The sequence below is a fragment of the Micromys minutus genome (assembly GCF_963924665.1).
Source record: "Micromys minutus genome assembly, chromosome: 26".
Classification (NCBI taxonomy): Eukaryota; Metazoa; Chordata; class Mammalia; order Rodentia; family Muridae; genus Micromys; species Micromys minutus.
In genome coordinates, this window is record NC_137961.1 from 4616200 (window position 1) to 4635464 (window position 19265).

Consider the following 19265-nt stretch of genomic DNA (forward strand, 5'->3'; position numbering starts at 1 on the left):
GTACATCTTCTTCTTGTCAGGGGAAAAAATGAAGCTACCAACTGAAAAAAAATATTATGAGAATTTAAAAGTGAATTTAGCCATGTGATGAACTGGGATGACTCTAAAGACAATTTCTTTACATAGAAACAGTGTGGGCTTAACAAGCCATAAGAAAAAAAAATCAGTGATGTACATATAGGTGACCATAAGGAAAGGAAGGTGTCCTGAAACACCTGTGCCCAAAACAAACCTTCATTTTTTTTGAAACTGTTTGGTTTGTGATTTATCTGGATGTTCTTAATAGTGGCCTTTGTACATGATTCAGACTTTAAATTTCCTTATAACAAAGGCAACACTATTTACATTATGCTACATTACTATTTAAGATGTGTAGTTTTGGAAGGCACAGCAAACACAATTCTGGCTAGCATCAGTAAGATTGCTGCAGTAAATATTAACTGGAATGCTTAACCTTTTGTGTTGTGCTCCTATGGGGCCATCTGGCACTGTTGGGATCCGTAACTTGGCACTCTATGCTGCCTCTAAGAACTCAGGCGCAGTTCACTCTATTTCCCATGTTATTTTTGTCCCGGTGGATACAACTGCCCCAGCGTATTTTTTCACGCACTTCCTCTTGGCATGTTGTTGCCAAGCCTTAGGCACACACATCCCAACACTGTGGTGGGCTTTATGCACTGCCACTACACCCTTTGAACTCAAATAAGTAGTCACATCAAAGAACTCACCAAACTACTCTGATCCAATAGGTATAATATAATTTGCCCACCTAGATAAATCAAATTGTAGAATCCCATCCCTTATAAAACATTTCTAACAACCTTATTCATGAAGAGATGCGCCGAGAGAAACATAAGCATCTGCCTCCATCTTTGTTCCTCCCGGAATCCTCTCTCCCAATCTCTACCTCTTGCCTCCTTTTCTGCTCCTAGATCTTTTCCTCCCTATCTCTCTCATATCCAATCATGTATTGCCTTAACATAAACCTACAGAAGATGTACTTACTGTCTTATTTAGTTAGAAAGTCCCAGCTTGCAAAGTCTGCAAGTTTATTGATAGTAGAGTCAATGGTATTACTGAGACAGTTGTTTCTGCTTTGCTCACCATAGCATAAATTTCATCCTAAAGTAGACTTCCTCTTTTGTTCTAGGAAAAATTTAAATTAAAACCTACCACTAATGCCAGGAAGATATTGCCATCACATTATATAAGCTCTCTGCCAATTGTAGGGTTGATGAAGATCCTTTCCCAATCTGGAGGCTACTGTTTTGTCCTATTGACAGCATCCTTTGCCTTATAGAAGCTTTGCAGTTTCATGAGTTCCCATTTGTCAATTGTTGATCTCAGAATCTGAGGCATTGGTTTTCTGTTTAGGAAATTTCCCTGCTTGTCAGTGCCTTCAAGGGCTTTTCCCACTTTCTTTTCTATGAGATTTAGTGGATCTGGTTTTATGTCGAGGTCCTTAGTTCACTTGGACTTGAGTTTTGTGCAGGATGATAAGTATGGATCCATTTTAATTCTTCTACATGTAGAGATCCAATTAGACCAGCACCATTTATCCATTGTATGGTTTTGACCTCCTCATCAAAAATCAAGTGTCTGTAGGTGTGTGAGATTATTTCTGGGTCCTCAATTCTATTCCACTAACAGATATGTCTGTTTCTATACCAATACAATGAATATGTTTTATCACTATTGCTCTTAGTATGACTTCAGGTCAGATATTTAAATAAAAGTTCTTTTATTTTTCAGGTTGTTTTTGCTATCCTGATTATTAATTTTTCCATATGAAGTTGAGAATAATTCTTTCAAAGTCTATAAAAATTGTATTGAAATTTTGATGGGGATAGCATTGAATCTGTAGATTGCTTTTCATAAGATGGCCATTTTCACTATGTTAATCCTGCCTATCCATAAGCATAAGGGATCTTTCAATATTCTGATATCTTCTTCAATGTCTTTCTTTAGGGACTTGAAGCTCTTGTCATACATATTTTTCACTTGGTTAGAATTGCTCCAAGGTATTTTATATTATTTAGTGGCTCTTGTAAAGGATGTTGTTTCCCTAATTCTTTTCTCAGCCAGTTTATCATTTGTTTAAAGAAGGGCTACTAATTTCTTTGAATTAATTTTGTATCCAACCACTTTGCTGAAGTTGTTTATCAGCTATAAAAGTTCTATAGTAGGATCACACACACACACACACACACACACACACACACACACACACATTCTATCATAGCATATCATCAGCAAATAGCAATACCTTAACTTCTTCTTTTACAACTTGTAGCATCTTGATCTCCTTTACTTGTCTTATTTATCTGGCCAGGACATTAGGCATTATATTGAATAAATAGGGAGAGAATGGGCAGCTGTGTCTTGCTACTGATTTTAGTGGAATTGCTTTAAATTTCTCCCCATTTAGTTCTATGTTGCCTATTTGCTTGCTGAATATAGCCTTGATTATCTTTTTAAGGGATTGACAAGATTGTGAATTAACATAATCAGAAAAAAAGCACTTGAACATCCCATATAATGAGTTTTCACCTCCATAATTATTGTGCATGCCCATTGAATTGTTCCTAATGGAGTTCACACAACCATCTTTTAGAGACTAGAAAGGTATATTGGGACTTACACTCACATTTAGATTATCTTATGCTTTTATTACATTCTTATTGATATGTTGTTTATCATATGTAAAACATTACTTTAATTTTATAGTTATATAATTTAAAGATACACATAAGTATCATTTGCATATGCACATATTTTTATCAATTGATCAACCCAAATATTGGAAAACGTTAGAGTTACAAGAGGTTTGCAAAGCCCATGTCAAAAACTTAATTTCCTATAATGCACATAAATATATTTTCTTTTATATAAACTCAGTTCCATTTAAGTAGAGAAAGCACTGCAGATGAAGCTCTGCTATAATGTGAGAACATCCCATGGCCCCTCACTGAGGCTGAGTCTGCAGTACCATTTTCTATATGGAGAGATATCAGTGTGACAACTGATTTTGCACTATTAACCATGTCATCCTTACAAAATCTTCTCAGAAACACACACACACACACACACACACACACACACACACACACACACACACACACATATTCACACATGCACATATTCACACATGCACATATTCACACATGCGCACAAGCATAGAAGATAATTTAGTCTATGTGGGTAAGCAGACATATATTGACCTTTTGCTATCATGTGGGCCAGACTAGCTGTCTGGTGGCCTTCCTGGGATCTATCTGTCTCCATGTCCCACATCATTGTTCCATTTCAGGCTCCTGAGCATGCACCTCTAAATCTGTCCTTATACATGCCTTTTCAGGATCAAACCTCTTTTTCATTCTTTCAAGGTAGCTGCCTCACTGACTAAACCATCACTCCAGCCCTTTAAAGCACTTCTTGATGTTATATTTCTAATGAGAAGAAAAGCTCGCATTAGAACAGCTTTCAATTATAAAGGCCAAGACCTTATCCCCCAAGGCAGAATCCTAGCTTTAGCAGCTGGAAGTGATCTCAAGTTAATAATTGAGCCTAGAGCCATTATTTTCGAAAAAGCAATGAGGATGATTACTTTCAGTATGTTATGAGGGTTCACTTAGAAATGGTCTATAGTCTATAAAGAAAGATGCTAATGATTTAGAAGTTGTTTGATATCCTCCAACAGTTCCATTCTCAAAACTCATTGACTCTTTCCAGAAAAGATTGGTGTCTTCAGTCACATTGGATGAATAACCAACGCCTCAAATGATATTCATGTCTGGTTAAGCAAATAAATAAACACAATTCTCTCATATAAATAATAAAACTGATTTGCAAATGCCATACCAATCTCATCAATGGAGCATTCTTTATTTTAAAATACATCCTATAAGAAAACAAAGTTAAGTACCAAAGACAGTTTCTATCCTTTGTTGACTACAAGTATATGAACACAGCAGAAGAAATACAAACACGACCTACATATCAGTGATTCTGCACTACACCCATGGCTTAATCAAGAAAAACTTGCAACCCATCATTTGAATAATGATATAATATTCCATGGTTATCTTCGTTTTAAATATATAATATATTAATACTGCTAATTGGAGAGTGAACTAAAAATATATTTTTCAAAATGAATATTAAAAATGACCTAAGTATTTTGCCACATGCAGGTAATTGTGTTGTTGTGAGTTAACAATATGAAATAAATACTACTACTAAATTAACAAGTATAATAAGATATGGATAAAGCAGCTCTGAACATCTTAAACTTTGCACTAAATTTTGCACTAAAGCATTAAAGCTGCAAAGGACGAGAAGCAAATCTCACTGACAATAAGGACCTACATGTGTCTGCACAGGATTTCGTTAGAAAAGTCAAACTGGTCCTTAAAATATCCTCACAATAGTCAATGTGTTTGAGAGACTGCCTATAAATACAGAGCTATATTTTACTCAACTCTCCCCTTTTCTCCACTGAACTCCAAGTCAAAGAGGAATGTCCTTGTGCTGCTTATGAAATTATTATTTCTTAGTAAGTTCACACCTCTGTACTCTGTTACACACAGAAGATGATGTGGCTCCACATACTTAATGCTAGAAATCAATATCATGAAAACAAGGGCAGGCAAGCACAACCGGAAATGGAAAGACAAGAGGAGTCCACTGAATCCTGTGTCCAGTGATCCCAGTTCATACGATCCCTTGGCTGACTACGTTCTCATCTGTAGCTTCTCTAGGCTCTTGGGGAATTCATCTCAGCTGTAGGCCCTCTGAGATACAGGACCATCTGAGGCAGCTTATTTCTCATCAGGGGGGACTTTTCTCTGAGAATCTAAGCTCTCCCCACCTCAGTTTGTGTGTGTGTGTGTGTGTGTGTGTGTGTGTGTTCACTCTTGTGTGTGCATGTATGTGTATGCATTAGCATATGTATACATATGAAGTTCCGTTTTTGTTTATACATTAATGCATGTGTGCATGTTAGTAGTTGTGTGTGCATGGAAATGTGAAAAACATTATTTTTTTTTGATATGGGGATCCTCAAAAACCCTGGATCGCCATGATTAAGCTAGGTAAACTGATGGAGAGTCAGCTCCCGGGATTGTCCTATTTTCAAACCACAGTGACAGGCTTGCAGGCTGGTTCAAGCCTGTCAGATTTCTACCAGGGTGCTGGAGACAGACCTCGGGAGCTTGTGTTTATACAGTATATGTTAATTTTCTTCTTACTATCACAAAGTACATGACAAAAGTAACTTAAAGGAGAATGGATTTATTCTGGCCCTGTTTGAAGCTGCAGCTCATTAGGACAGAAGGCATGAAAACAGCGATCTGAGGCTGCTCACATTGAGTCCTGACTGACTAGCGCCCAGTTGCATTCCTCTAGGCAGACTGGGACCCGATCAATGGAATGGTGTCGTCCACATCTGCTGAAGCTTCCTATCTCAATAATCCCAATGTTTATAAGCCCAGACATGGCCAGTGTGTTCGTTTGTCTCTGATGATTCCAGATCCTGTCAAGTTGGTCAATATTAAGCCCCATTCATAATATGCCCTGATTAACTGAATCATCTCCACCCACAGAATTGATCACCCTGCTCTCTATACTCAGCCAGTGACTCCAAAGTCAGCTCTTTCTCGAAACTATTAGCTATGTCTCCTTGGTTGTCCCTTTTCCCTCCTTAGTCCTTCAAATCCCAGTCCCTTTGCTCTCTATATGAAACTTCCTCTTCTGAAACAAAAATGGAATTTCTGCTTTCCAACTGTCTCCTGAAAGATTCAGGGTTCAGGATCAAGACTCTCTGAGATGAAACTTGAAAGCTGGCAATATAGGACAGGAAGAGGCATCCTGATTAACAGTACCATCATCACATTTGATCCTTTTTCTCCTCATTGCTTTCTGTTGCTGTGAGAAAACACTGACCAAGTGCCTTCCAGTTTCCACCTGTGTTGGGAGCCGGACTCACACATTTGAAATGTAAATAAACAAAATAACCAATAAAAAATAGAGATGAGCAAAACCAACTTGGGGAAGAAAGGTTGATTTCACCTTACACTTTACAGTCCATCACCAAGGGAAGACAGAGTACTCATTCAAGGCAGAAACCAAGACTTGCTGTCTCTGGCTTGCACAGTTCCTTTTCTTACACAGGTGCTTTTTGTACACAGTCCAGGCCCACCTGGCTAGAGACGGCACTACCCACATCAATGATCAATTAAGAAAATTAGCCAGAGACATTTCCACAGACCAATCTGATGGACAAAAATCCTCATTTGTGCTTCTCTCTTCTGGGGTGACTATAGTTGGTTTCAAGGTAACACAAGCTAATTAGCATACTGATAACGGACTTAAGAGATGCAAAACCTTAGGAAACCAAATGCCTATGACACGTGACCAACACTGCACACATGGTGATCATAGAACACTAACGTGACACTTAATTGGCCTTAAACTCTTACTGCCAGTCACTATGCTTTCAATGGCACCCATAAAATTATCTTTTGTCGCTTCTAACTATAGATAGGACTTCACGGATAACCCAATCTCTGCTTAAATTTGCAAGTTCAAATTACATGGCATTACCACAATTCAAAATGAGCCTGTAAATCTAAATTACCCCGTACGTTCACATATTCCCTAAATATGACAGTTTTAGGATGGATTTAGAATTACTGGGTAACTGTGGTTCAGGTTGAGATATCTGAATAGACTGAAAACAATCTAAAATCATGGTCCTCCAAGCTTCCCTGGACTTCTTTTATCAAAAGAATAAGTCCTCCCTCTTGGTCTGAGCATAGCAGACTTTTCTTAAAGACTGTCTCAGTGAGAAAAGGAGGAACACTCATGAAATCAGTTTGCTTACAAAAAGATAGCTATTTTCCTTAAGACCTGCCCCAAGTACAACAACTTTTCCATAGTCTAGTTTTGGCTTTCTCCTAGGAGATAAGAGTTTGACCCTAGAGGAAGGAGATTGCTTACTCTCTATGCACTATCGTTAATATATTTTGACAAGAAAATGTGAAAAAAAAGGGGGGTGTTGAATTTGATTCTGAGCATGGTAGACCAAGGCAAATGCAACCTAATATCAGATCGGGCTGGATTACTAACATGGCAGAAGACAGAGCACTGTCTACAAAATGCTACCCACGCAACAGTGCTGCATGCAGTGAGGTTAAGATTCCAATATATCATAACACAGAAGAAAGAATCCCAAGGAGTAGAAAGCTTATAATACAGAATAAATGTATTGTGTGAAAACTGCATCCTAATACTCATCCCTACTCTAGAAAGACCCAAAGCCACATTCCCTTTATGAGTATTGAGAAATACCTCTTCGAGAATCTCCTTAATAAACTTGTACTTTCTGAATCTTGAATGTCAAGGATGATAGTGAGGAGTGCTATCATTAATAGGCACAACATTCAACTGGAATGATGGGTACCAATATCCAAATGCAAATACATACTTTCCATAACAAGATGGACACATTTGCCATAATCTGGAACAAAAAAAAATACCAGAAAAATATTTTATGTTGCCTAAAATCAATTAGCATGCCCTAGTAATGGAACAGCCAGACAGCCTATAGCAATGTAACTCTGTCTACATATTTTTAAAAAGAAAGAAAGAAGGAAGGAAGAAAAGAAGGAAAGAAGAAAGGAAGGAAAAAGAGAAAATACTGGTACGCTTTATCACAACTTGACTAATCACGATGAAAAGTCGACTTCATTGAAAATGAAGTTGGTAAAGTTTCTGAGGGTCTATTAACCTGGGTGACCATCCCAAAGTAACATAACCCAAATATTTAACGCTACATCAGGGCATATGTAGTATTGTATGTAGTTCCCATTCTTGGCTTTGGGAAGTATTGTGTACTGTTAATCTGATCCACACATCAATCTGCCCTTTGAAGTGAGCCTAGGACACGAGGAGGCTCTGGAGCTGATGCAGTTGCAAATGCTGCTTTAATACAGAATTCTGGTGTCCCTGCAGAAGCAATGGCATTCTAAGTGTCTGTGCCAGTGAGGGTATTGCACAGGAGGACTTAGGAGCTGTGCAGTATGTGTATCTTTAGTAAAGTGCTCTTGACTGCTTCAGATGACTAGTTTCTTTCTAAGGCCCCAGGATCTGAAAGAACACTCAATTATGAGAAATCAGTTTCCATGAGACTGGAGCTGCCCATCATGAACTCTAATTTCTTGGACTCAATAAACCATTAGATTATGTGTAAAGCAAGCATCCAGAGTGCCTTGGTTATGTTTAAAAGTTATCCAGACTCTTTCAATACATGCTTTTGCTGTATTGCTTCCCTTCCTTTAACCTATCTATGCGAACATCCTTATGGGAAGTTCATATACTTGGTTAGAGAACAGGACAAGGAAGAGGGGGCACAGAAGGAAGAGGAAGGGTGTCTGAGAACAGTTCAGAGTACAGGGGCTCCCAACCTTGACACTGCAGGATAACATTGCTGTTTACAAATGAATCAAGCTACACTCAAACCTTCTTTGGGATTTACACAGCTCGCAAGCTGCAGATTGCACCTGGATGGTTTAGTCCAAGTTCAGAATGATATTGTGACCTAAAATAATACAGTAAAAGTGGACCATCATGGTGTTACAAATCTACTCACAAGTCTGGTAGAAAGACAGAAAGTAAAGGTCCAAAGAAACAAAGCTCAAAGCATGCTTGGTTGGCCACCTGAGTGTTCTGTTACCAGATGTGCTATTTCTACTCTGTTGGTGGCCAGCAAACAGTTGTTTTGTCCAGAGGTTTATAAAGGTAGCAATTGAAACCTAAGGTAGAAGGATCTAAGGAGAGCTGCATGCAAAATCCACTTGAATAAAGTGTGAAAGTAAAAGATGTGAAAACAACGCTTGTCCTCAGAGTCTCAGGTATAGACACATTCTGGAACAATCCCAGAAGAAAGAGATTAACTTCACCACTTCACAGAACCAATAGATAAGAGTATCTTTTAAATTAATTAGCAGTTGAAAATCAAAATCCAGCGAGAGAGAGAGAGAGAGAGAGAGAGAGAGAGAGAGAGAGAGAGAGAGAGAGAGTTTAAATACCCAGAGAAAATCTTTTTCTTTTAGAACTTTAGTAATTTTTCTCACTAATAGAATGAAGGGGACAATTATTGTAATCACCATTCATAAAGAACTTGAAGTAATGTTGGATTCAACTTTTAATTTAAAATAAATTTTAAAACGTTAGCAAACTGTTAGAATAAATCTTAGCCACTTTATAATGAAAGGTACTTATGAAAAAAGCTGCTGGTGCTTTTTGGTAATACACAGATGCACACATGGAGACTCTGCCCACCACTTCTGCTCAACGGTGTCTTCATTGATTTATCTCCAAAAGCAACACTAAAAGTAAATAATTATATATGGAATCAGAGCAAAACCGTCACTCTTTTATTAATAATAGACACCTCCAGAAAGAAATATCTGGAAACACAGGAGAGCACTGTCAATTTCATAAAGAGGATCCTGGGCATTGAAAACTCGGCTTGTTTTCAATATAAAGAGTTAGAGAAATAAAATGGTTCTAGATGCACACTTGGTCCAATGGGAGCCGCTGCTCTTGTTAGGTGCACACCCACTTCCTGTTGAATCTCAGGGCTCATGTATGAAGCCTCCCACACACACATCCTGCTTGTTTTCAAGGAGAAAGTTGTCAACCTAACTTGTAGCTCTGACTTTCTTAAGCCTCATGAGTCTCCAGCATTGTATTTTCAAATACATTAAAATACAGAAGAATCAAACTACATGGATACAGCTTTCTATAGCAGCCTCACTGAAGCATGGTGGAGAGGAAATGATCAATTTTCTCTTCATAACTTCAGTGGTACACCGCTTTTCAGAGATATGCAACAAAGGGGGGAGGGTCTGTAGAATGAAAGCAACATCAAACTTAAATTACCTAATACAAATTCTGTGTTTTTAATGAATAATATTTTTATTAACTATGAGCCTGAATATTAAAAAAAAACCATCCATTTAAGAATCATAAACTTAAAAGAGAAGGTGAAAGGCAAACATACAGCTCGTCTTTACATTGGCACTACATTTTCCTTATTCTTGCAAAGACTCAATCTTTTGAATGTTTATCCACACAAACTTCAATACTTATATCTGCACCAATCACTTAGGATTGGGTACAAAGAAAAGAAAGCTTAAGTCCTTCTGGATTCTATAGGGCAGAGGCTCCACCCACACTTTAGTTATTTTCCGTTCCTTTTCTTTCCACAGATCATCTCTCAACCTGTGAAATCTTCATCTGTCTCACTTGTGAAGTTTAGAATGGGTGGAAAGTTTGAGGTTGCTTTATATGAAAAAAAGTTTGTTCAAGTTTCTGTAGGGTACAATTCTCATGTATTTGTTTAACCAACATTCACCCCACCCCACCCCCAGCAGCTCAGTTAGATACTTATCAGGACAGTTAGGAAAAAATCCTGGAGACTGCTGAGATGCAATGAAGAGATGAAGGAAATGGTCCCTGAGAGAAACAGAAATCTAGAGAAAACCCACAACAGCCAAATGTATTCCCTTGAACACTCAAAACATGCGTTTTTCCCATCAGTGGATACTAGCTAGACAGAGAAATGGAGAGAATACGGTGGCGTGCCCATCCATCCTTCCAACGCAGGAAAACATGCAGTTGACTTCCAATGATGCTGCCTACCAAAGGTTTCTGAAAGAAACCTCCTCCTGCGTTGGCCGGAGGACAAAGTTCCATCCATCAGAACATCTCAGTGTGCCCAGTCCCAGGTCATCTTAAGCGGGCAAGCATGAGAGGCAATTGCCTCACAGCTCAGCTTCTTCCCTCACTGGGCACTTCTTCATTTCCTGCTGGCTGCTCTTACAAAACCACAATGATCTCCATGGAGATCTTTAAGATCTCCCTTTTCAAGAACTCTGATCTAAAATCCAATAAAAGTCAACCTCATGTGCATCAGCCAGGAGTGCAGGTGGACGAGCTGACCTAGTTAACACAGGAGGAAAGCAGTCAGCAGACAATGAAAAGTGTGGCTCGGGAGACTGCAAGACCTTGAGCGCCACCCTAGTTTAGAATTCTGCTCATCTTTTAGCATTTCAAGCTTTCAAATGCTGAGTGGCCCAGAGCTGTGGATTAGGAGGCAGAGCTAAAATTAATACAAATGCAAGCATGAACATTCTCTGGGATTCGATGCTGCTTAAAATCGACATGAACTTTGCATTTTACCCACAGTTATTGGCATGTGTTCAAATGACACAAGTCTACCGCTGAGCTGCTCAGAAATCACAGCCAGAGGGAAGGGAAACACAGTAGGTGTGAATTTTTTGATAGAGAAGAGTATCATGATAAATATTTAGAATTAGAGTGGTTACTGCAGCAAGTACAGGAGAAGTAGACTGGAGCAGGTGGTATAATCTGTCTGGCTTCCAGGACTAACCTGAGGACCAGGAGAAAATGAGGGGCTGGTGCAAAAGGCAAAGAACTGACTGGGATGTGTGCTAGCACACCAGGAAGGAAAGAGAGAAGAGTAGAAAGCAACTGGGCCCCAGGAAGAATTTCTAAGCCACAGATGAAGCACAGATGTAAGAAAAGCAGAACGTCTTTCTTTGTTCTTTTTTTATTGTCGTATTTGTTTTAACTTAAGGCACATTCAAATTGATCTACTCAGAAGACTCTTTCAAGCGCTATTGTCTCAAAAATAATTGTGCTATGGGCACACTGACATGTGAACACTTGTGTAGATTCTAACTTGATCATGAACATGTCCAAATAAGACTCCTGCGAAGGGAAGATATCATACAAAGGGTTTCCAATGCCTGGATCCACGTTCCATTCTGTTTCCTATAGTTCATGTGAGGTAGTAATACAAAGAATTGAGATTCAGGAAAAGGTGCCATGAGGCTCTGTGGCACCAAGCTGCACACATCACCAATGTTGTTAATCTCTTTAAAGTGATGCTTTTAAAGAAAGGGGAGTAGTATATGAAAAATTCTAACTCATCCAGTCCTCCTCTCTGGCTAGCACCACGTTCCTCACCTGATTGATGTTCTCCTCAATTCTGCCTACTCCTGGACCCTCACACTTGTGGATTTTCCTGCTGTGCTGCTGAGTTAGAGCTTTACTCTCTGCCAAGACTCCCCATTAATATTTAAATTTGAAATACATCCAGAGTGTGCATGCAAATGCAGTACCCGTGTGTCTGTCTCTGGGGCTTCTGGGAGGAAGAGCAAATGATCGAACACGGTGTCTTTGCAACAACAAAGGCTGTGAAGTAGACAGTGTGCTTAGAAATCTGGATGAGGTATGGAAGTGGAAAAAGCAGAGTACTAGCCTAGAGCATCATATATGTGCTAGAAATCATTCTTCCTTTCCATTGGTATCTTACACAGTGGTGATAAACTTCAATGAAATCTTGTATTCTCCCCCAATTACAATGGTACCATTATATCCCACCCAAGGAAAGGTTTATTTTTTTTTAATGTAAAGAGTGGGTATCTAATTTTGATTAATTTTGAAATTAGTAGTAACACCCCCCCCCCCAGCAAAAACATAGACACTTATAGGAATCTAAGTAGCATGTCTCATGCTTTGTCACAGGAAAAACTGACAGGCCCTGTGGTGAAAGGAAACCCAATTCATGTGCTGTGATGGATAGCACCTAGACACTGTCAAGATTGAGGCCCTGTCAATCAGTGAGGCTCTGATTTCAGTTTGAATGGCCACACAGAGGCAGATCCATGTTGGAGGCTAACATCCTAGTTCATGCAGAAGTTCTAAGTTCCCAAACCTTGAGTTTCAAGTAGCTTTGTCTATATGTCTCAGATGACAAGCCCTGATAGACAGTGACAGGTAAATCCCTACTGGACAATGAAGACGGAAGTCATCAATGGTCTTAGAAATGTGTTATACGCCATAGTGCTCCCATTTACTTAGAATAGAAGTGTATTTCTCTATATTTTCCCTATATATATAAAGTATATACACATATGTATGTGTATATATAGAGAGCAATTATGTGTGTGTACTTTAAAAATGACACGATATTGCTTCAAAGAGTGTAAATTATCAAGCAGTATAAAACACAAGTGGAATGAAAAAGAGAAACTAAAACCATATAAAGGCAAGCTGAGGGAAAAAAATGTTCATGATAATGACCTATATTTTGGCTATGACCGAGGTCTAGATCTTCCAAGACCTACATGGCCAGGGGGTGGTGAAATGGTACTTAGCATTTCAAAATGCTTAGTAACTACTTTTGACATAACCCAGTTGTTCTTATATATATATAAAAAAAGAACTACCTAATGTAATGGCCGTCCGTACCATCCATACTCCAAGAATAAAGGCAATGTCACTGATTTGAGTCTCATAGTGATGTTCATTGCTTGTTTCTCGTATAATCTGATGAAAGCAACTCCTCACAGGGCAGCCTTTCAGAGAGAGAATGGGTTTCCAGGTCCTTGTTCAACTAGCTTCACCCCAAAATATATCTTTTAACAACTTGGAAATCAATATACAAGGACCCCACAAATTTTTTCTCCAAATACGATTTCCTAAAACTCAACTATTGAGAATCTTAATGATGTGAATCCATCTTCTATCCCTTACAATCTGTAGAAGTGGAAGGCTGCCAGCCACAGCAGACCTCAAGGTCAAAGCTGAACGTGCTGTGAGGGTTAGGCTGAGAATAGTCCTGAAAATGTGGGAACTGTTTTGTGGAATCATGGGGAGGCTTAAAGCTTCCATACAGGAGGCTAATCTGTGTACAGTTACAGCATTTCCACGAATATGTTCACTCTAACGCTGAGTCAGGATATTGAAGAACAGCTCAGTAAACCTGTTAGGCACAATACAGTACTAGTCTTCACCCAATACACATGTCTGTTTTTAATTATCCCTTGAAGTAGTGCTAAGAGGACTGTTACAATGTAGGTAAAACCAGGAAGAAATTAAGAAGCCTAAAACAATACTAGATTCTCTAGAGATAATTCCAGAGGCAAAAATCACCAGATTCAAGATAATGTCTCAAATGTACAGACAAATCAAATACATCTTCAATGTAATGTGGCTTGCTATGATGAACTTAAATCAGCAGGTTCAAACAGGGCCATAAATCACAAGACTCAGACCCTTCAACGCATCCCTTATTATACTTCAGAGTGAAATATTTCATTTTTATGAAAGAGAAACAACTTTCAACGTCAAACTACCAATATGTCAGATGTAGCTCACGAGTGACGGGAGGAGATTGGTTAGATCTTCTGAATAAAGAGTCATCTCGTTTGTGCTGAGATCATCTGGAAAAAGTACTAGTAAAAGGAGCCAGTCTATTCTCTCCAATTGCAATCCCAGTTCCTCAGAGGACTTAAAGATTGACCCTGAACCTGCATCTTAAGTAAGACGTTCCTATTTTTAGAGCATTAACTATGAAATATATTGACTTGTGAAAATTGTCTGGGTAAATAAAAAGGAAAATGAGGTTTAAAGATAATTTAGGTATATGAAAATGTAACCACTTGAGGGAACTCTGACTATCTCGGCATTTTCTATAAACACAAGGAACTCAACAAAGACAAGACCAGATATCAGCACATAGAATTACAATCTTCCTAAACCCAGATGCCTAGACTCCAACCGAAAAACCACAATCAAATAACGCCCAGGACAATATTTCTATACTAGAGCCCAGCAGCCCTCCCACAATAGGATCCAAGTAGTACGACATAGCTGCGAGACAAGAAAAAGGCTTTAACCCATCCTTTATACTGTTATAGAGGTTCTTAAAGAAAAAATGATTAAATCCTTTAAAGAACTCTATGAAAACACCAACTATGGAAGGAAATAAATAAAACCTTCAAGACCCAAAATTGGAAATAGAATCAATAAGCACAATCAATAGAAAACCCAAACTGAGAAAAATCTGGAAAGAAAAAAATTTAGGAACTCAAACAGGAACCACAGAGGCAAACTTTAACCAGAGATTGCAAGAGAGAATCTCAGGCACAGTAGAAACAAGAAGAGAAATGGACACCTTCATCAAAGAAAACGTTTCATCTGAAAAAATCCTGTCATAAATCTAAGACTAGTATAAATAAAGGATGGAAAAGAAACCTAGGTTAAGGAAAGAGAAATATTTTCCGAAAATATCATAGAAGAAAATTTTCCGAACCTAGAGAAGGGGATGCCTATAAAGGTACAAGAGGCGTTCAGGACACCAAAAAGACTAGATCAGAAAATAATTTTTTTACCACAAAATAAAGAAAACACTAGATATAAAGAACAAAGAAAAGATGTTAAAAGCTGCAAGGAAAAAAGATCAAATGAAATATGAAGACATATCTACAAGAATTACACCTTAATTCTCAAGAGACTCTTTTTTTTTTTACATTTTTATTGGATATTCTTAGCATTTACATTTCAGATGTTATCCCCTTCCCCCAATCCCATCTCCCCTCCCCCTCCCATTGCCTCCATGAAGATGCTCCCTCTCCCAACCACCTTCTCCCACCTCAGCAAATTGGCATTCCCCTACACTGGGAAAGTGAGCCTTCACTAGACCAAAGGCCTCTCCTCCCATTGATGGCAGACAATGCTATCCTCTGCTGCATATGCACCTGGAGCCATGGGTCTCTCCATGCAAACTCATTGGGTGGTGTTTTATTTTCTGGGAGCTATGGTGGGTTTGGTTAGTTGATCATTTTGTTCTTCCCACAGGATTGCAGAGCCTGTCAACTAATGGGCCTGCAATTGTAGCCATTGCATGATGTGACAAAATAGGACTGCAGACCGAAACTAATCAGTAGGGACATGAAAGGAAAATGTTACTCATCTAAGGACAAAATCCACCAGGAGAATACGGCAACTCTTAACATCTGTGCCACAAACACAAAAGCGCTCAAGATTGTAAAAGAAACATTTACTGCAGATTAAACCACACTTTGACCCTCCCGTGTACATAGTGGTAGGCTTCAGTATCTATGCTCATCAATACATAGGTCATGCAGACAAAACTAAACAGAGAAATGCTGGGGCTAACACGTTATAAACCAAATGGATTTAACACATATTTCAGAACATTTTATTCAAACACAGAGGAATATACATTTTTCCTCAGGAACTCAACTCATGGAAATTTCTCCAATATTTAATACAAACTCAGTCACAAAGCAAGCCTCAACAGATATAAGAAAACGAGATAACAGCCTGCCCCCTGTTTGACCACTTCCTCTGACTTTTACTGGTTATTTTACTGATTTTTAATGTTGTTCCCTTCCCAGTTTCCCTCCACAGACCCCTTACTCCCTCCCCCAACCTCCTGCCTCTATGAGGGTGCTCCCTCACCTGCCCACCAACTCCTGCCTCAGCACCCTGACATTCCTCTACACTGGGTCATCAAGCCTCCAGAGGACCAAGGGCTCCTCTCCCATTAGCCTCTGCTACATATCTAGCTGGGTCCCCACATGTGTACTTTGAGGTTGGTGGTTTAGTCTCTGGGAGCTTTGGGGGTTCTGGTTAGTTAATATTGTTGTTCTTCCTATGGGGTTGCAAACCCCTTTAGCTCCTTCAGTCCTTGGGCTGACTCCTCCATTGGGGTCCCCTCACTCAATCCAATCTTTGGCTGTGACTATCTGTATTTGTCATGCTCTGGCAGGGGACAGCTATATCAGGCTCCTGTCAGGATGCAATTCTTGGCATCCAAAATAGTGTCTGGGTTTGGTGTCTGCAGATGGGATGGATCCCCAGGTGGGGCAGTTTCGAGATGACTTTTCCTTCAGTCTCTACTCTACCTCCTCTGATTAAAACTGGATATTAACAACAAGAGAAACTACAGGAAGTTCACAAACTCATAGAAACTAAACAACTCACTACAGAATGAAAAATGGGACAAAGCCAAAATTCAGAAAGAAACTAAAAGCCTGCTAGAATTAAATGAAAATGAACACACAGCATCCCCAGCCTTACAGAACACAATGATGGCAGTTTGTAGAGGCAAGTGCCTACATAAATAATTTGGGTATCTCTCAAAATACCAATTTAACAGCACACCTGAGATCTCTAGAATAAAAAGAAGAAACCACATCCAAGAAGAGTAGTGGCTAGAAATAATCAAACTTTGGGTTGAAATTAGTAAAATGGAAACAAACAAACAAACAAACAAACAAGCAAACAAAAACAATACAAAGAATCAATGAAACAAAGAGATACTTCTTGGAGAAAAATCAGTAAACTTGACCAACACATTCAATGTAATCCCCACCAAAATTTTTGCATAATTCCTCATGAATCTTGAAAGGAAACATTTTAGTTTCATACAAAAAATACACACCAAAAAGGAGAAGAGCTAAAACTAGGATAATAAAAATCAGCTGGAGAAACCTCTACCCAGAATTTCAATTCCTACCACAGAGCTAGTGAGACATCCTGGCACTGCAACAGAAATAAACGTGTTGATCAATAGGATCAAATTGAGGACTCAGAAAAAAAATCCATTTGCCTATGGAATCTGATGTGTTAATAAAGAAGCCAGAAACACACACTAGGAAAAAAAAAAAAAAAAAAAAAAAAAAAACAGCATCTTCAACAAATGGACAAGCTGGATGTCTGCACGTAGAAGAATGCAGATAGAAGCATACTTAGCATCATGTAAAAAACTCAACTCTGTATGCATCAACGACCTCAACATGAAGCCAGACACACAGTACCTAATAGAAGAGAAAGCAGGGAGTAGCCTTGGACTCATTTACACAGGAAACTTGTTTTTTTAAACAAAACACCATTAGTTCAGGCACTAAAATTAAATAATCAATAAATTGGACCTCATAAGACTGAGAAGCTTCTACAAGCCAAAGAACACCATTATTTGGACAAAGTGGCAGCCAACAGAATGTGAAAATATCTTTACCAACTCAACATCTGATACAAAACTAATATCCAAAATGTATAAAGAAGAGACCTGCCTATCATCCCAGTACCAGGGAGGCAGAGACTCCCAGCGCTCAGGGCAAACTAATTAGCTCAACTAGATGTAACAATGATGAAGGACATCCCTGAACATTAACTGCTGATCTATATATGTACGTGTGTGTTCCCACACACATGTGAATATACAGGCATGCACACATTACACACACACATGTACAAATAATTAGGTGCTCTGAGGAAAGTAAATGCAATATATGAATACTTTTAGAAAATTCAGGTCGTTTAGGGCCTTTGAGTGACGCTTCACACAATTAGCCTAATGTAGAAAATCCTTTACAAACATTTCCTGGGGGTTGTCTCTGAGGTGACGCTTGACCCTCTCAAGTTTTACAATCAATATAGGATGGCACAGGGTCTGTGGCTCCATTGTTCGGTCCTTACACTCACAATTCAGGAATTATTACATGTATGCAAAGGGCAAACATGGGTTCTTTTACCAGTTTCTAACTGCCAGCCTCCAGTTTTCCATTCTCCATGTTAAATGTGTCTATACATATAAAGAGATAAATAAGTGTCTTAATATAAAATTCTCTCCATATTTCACTTTCATATCAGTGTAGAAACACAAGTGTCCCATTCACTTACAGCTGTAGAAACTTTAACATCAGTATGTAAACTCTGCATCTGAATCTTAATCTGATTCTTTTTAATAGATGTATTTGTTTTAAAATCTTCAGCTTATTAATAAGTTCTGACCATGTCAAATAATCTGCAATTCATGATTGTGCAAATCTTTGCACATGCATAAATTTTTCTGTACAACACATTCCTACAACATGAAAATACTAGTTCGAAGAGTCCTACAAGCACATATTATGGTTAGAATCTTGACTGTTTCTCAAAGGCCCACGTGTTGAAGGCTTGATCCTAGTTTGTGTTGTGATTGGGTATTAGGGGGGACATTTAAGTATACAGCCTACTGGCAGGAAGCTGGGTCACCAGGATGTGTCACTGAGAGGGGTGAATAGAATTCTGTTCCTTTCTGCACTAGCTTTCAGCCCTGGCTTCCATGAGGTGAGCAGCCCTTTTATGCCATGCTCCCTCTCAATAGACACAACCAACGGAATGGGAACCTCTAAAAACTGTGAACAAAACTAAACCTTCCACTTTTTTTTTTGAGACTTCTTGAGATTGCTACAGCAAGAGAAAACTGGTATGCACACACACATACACACACACACACACACACGCACAAACACACACATACACACACTATATCTGCTTTCATATGTAGGAAACTTAAAGAAAGCTGATTTTAATCT

At 38.8% G+C, this 19265-nt stretch overlaps 1 protein-coding gene across 1 annotated transcript in view; it reads right to left on the minus strand.

The window, feature by feature from the left end:
• LOC308437514 (uncharacterized protein C8orf34 homolog) overlaps positions 1 to 19265 on the minus strand; it is a gene marked incomplete at both ends in the record, with an annotated part of 344863 nt that overhangs the window by 318350 nt on the left and 7248 nt on the right.